This window comes from Patagioenas fasciata, unplaced genomic scaffold, assembly GCF_037038585.1.
Source record: "Patagioenas fasciata isolate bPatFas1 unplaced genomic scaffold, bPatFas1.hap1 Unplaced_16, whole genome shotgun sequence".
Classification (NCBI taxonomy): domain Eukaryota; kingdom Metazoa; phylum Chordata; class Aves; order Columbiformes; family Columbidae; genus Patagioenas; species Patagioenas fasciata.
The window spans coordinates 239132-242022 of record NW_027288577.1 but is presented as its reverse complement, the minus strand read 5'-3'; positions in this window follow the sequence as shown (position 1 = coordinate 242022).

Genomic DNA, 2891 nt, shown 5'->3' with positions numbered 1-2891 from the left:
CCCTCCTGAACTCCTGGGTGGGTCCCTCCTGAACTTTTGGGTCCCACCCTAAACTCCTGGGTCCTTTGGGGCACTCCTGGTCTCCCTCCTGAACTATTGAATGGGTCCCTCCTGAACTCCTGAATGGGTCCCTCCTGAACTCCTGAATGGGTCCCCTCCTGAACTCCTGGGTGGGTCCCGCCATGAAGTCCTGGGTGGGTCCCTCCTGAACTCTTGGGTCCCCTCCTGAACCCTGGATCCTTTGGGGCACTCCTGGGTCCTTTGGGGCACTGCTGGGTCCCCACCTGAACTCCTGGTTGGGTCCCTCCTGAACTCCTGGGTGCCCTCCTGATCACTTGGGTGCCCTCCTGATCACTTGGGTCCTTTGGGGCACTCTTGGGTCCCCTCAGAACTCCTGGGTTCCCCACTGAACTCCTGGGTCCTTTGGGGCACTCCTGGTCCCCCTCCTGAACTCTTCGGTCCCCCACTGTACTCCTGGGTCCTTTGGGGCACTCCTGGGTCCCCTCCTGAACTCTTGGGTCCCCTCCTGAACTCTGGATCCTTTGGGTCACTCCTGGGTCCCCTCCTAAGCTCTTGGGTCCTTTGGGGAACTCTTGGGTCCCCTCAGAACTCCTGGGTTCACCCCTGAACTCCTGGGTCCCTCGGGGCACTTCTGGGTCTCCTCAGTACTCTTGGGTTCCCCCCTGAACTCTTGGGCCCTTTGGGGCACTGCTGGGACCCTCCTGAACTCCTGGGTGGGTCCCCTCCCGAACTCCTGGGTGGGTCCCCTCTTGAACTCCTGGGTACTTTGGGGCACTCCTGGGTTCCCTCAGAATGGCTGGGTTCCCCCCTGAACTCCTGGGTCCTTTCGGGCATTCCTGGGTCCTCTCCTGAACTCTGGATCCTTTGTGGCACTCCTGGGTCCCCTCCTGAATTCCTGGGTCCGCTCCTGAACTCTTGGGTTACCCCCTGAACTCCTAGGTCCCCTCCTGAATTCTTCAGTCCCTCCCTGAACTCCTGGGCGGGTCCCTCCTGAACTCCTGGGCGGGTCCCTCCTGAACTCTTGGGCAGGTCCCCTCCTGAACTCTTGGGTCCTTTGAGGCACTTCTGGGTCCCCTCCTGAAATCCTGAATGGGTCCCTCCTGAACTCCTGGGTCCCCTCCGGAACTCTGGATCCTTTGGGGCACTCCTGGGTCCCCTCCTGAACTCTGGATCCTTTGGGGCACTCCTGGGTTCCCCCCTGAACTCCTGGGTCCTTTGGGGCACTGCTGGGTCCCCTCCTGAACTCCTGGGTGGGTCCCTCCTGAACTACGGGGTGGGTCCCTCCTGATCCCTTGGGTGCCCTCCTGATCTCCTGGGTCCTTTGGGGCACTCCTGGGTCCTCTCCTGAACTCCTGGGTCCGGTCCTGAACTCCTGGGTTACCCCCTGAACTCCTAGGTCCCCTCCTGAATTCTTCAGTCCCTCCCTGAACTCCCGGTCCCCTCCTGAACTCCTGGGCGGGTCCCCTCCTGAACTCCTGGGCGGGTCCCCTCCTGAACTCTGGATACTTTGGGGCACTCTTGGGTCCCCTCCTAGAACTCCTGGGTCCTTTGGGGCACTCCTGGTCCCCCTCCTGAACTCCTGAATGGGTCCCCTCAGAACTCCTGGGTCCCCTCCTCAAGTCCTGGGTGGGTCCCTCCTGAACTTTTGGGTCCCACCCTGAACTCCTGGGTCCTTTGGGGCACTCCTGGTCCCCCTCCTGAAATCCTGAATGGGTCCCCACAGAACTCCTGGGTCCCCTCCTCAAGTCCTGGGTGGGTCCCGCCATGAACTCCTGGGTGGGGCCCTGCTGAACTTTTGGGTCCCACCCTGAACTCCTGGGTCCTTTGGGGCACTCCTGGTCCCCCTCCTGAACTCATGAATGGGTCCCTCCTGAACTCCTGCATGGGTCCCTCCTGAAGTCCTGGGTGGGTCCCTCCTGAACTCTTGTGTCCCCTCCGGAACTCTGGATCCTTTGGGGCACTCCTGGGTCCACTCCTGAACTCTGGATCCTTTGGGGCACTCCTGGGTACCCCCCTGAACTCTTGGGTCCTTTGGGGCACTGCTGGGTCCCCTCCTGAACTCCTGGGTGGGTCCCCTCCTGACCTCCTGTGTCGTTTGGGGCACTCTTGGGTCCCCTAAGAACCCCTGGGTCCCTCTCTGACCTCCTGGGTCCTTTGGGGCACTCCTGGTCCCCCTCCTGAACTCCTGAATGGGTCCCCTCTGAACTCCTGGGTCCCCTCCTGAAGTCCTGGGTGGGTCCCTCCTGAACTCCTGGGTGGGTCCCTCCTGAACTTTTGGGTCCCACCCTGAACTCCTGGGTCCTTTGGGGCACTACTGGTCCCCGTCCTGAACTATTGAATGGGTCCCTTCTGAACTCCTGAATGGGTCCCCTCAGAACTCCTGGATCCCCTCAGAAAGTCCTGGGTGGGTCCCGCCATGAAGTCCTGGGTGGGTCCCTCCTGAACTCTTGGGTCCCCTCCTGAACCCTGGATCCTTTGGGGCACTCCTGGGTCCCGTCCTGATCTCTGGATCCTTTGGGGCACTCCTGGGTTCCCCCGTGAACTCCTCGGTCCTTTGGGGCACTGCTGGGTCCCCTCCTGAACTCCTGGGTGGGTCCCTCCTGAACTCCTGGGTGGGTCCCTCCTGAACTCCTGGGTGGGTCCCTCCTGATCACTTGGGTGCCCTCCTGAACTCTTGGGTGCCCTCAGAACTCCTGGGTTCCCCACTGAACTCCTGGTCCCCCACTGAACTCCTGGGTCCTTTGGGGCACTCCTGGGTCCCCTCCTAAGCTCTTGGGTCCTTTGGGGAACTCTTGGGTCCCCTCAGAACTCCTGGGTTCACCCCTGAACTCCTGGGTCCTTTGGGGCACTTCTGGGTCTCCTCAGTACTC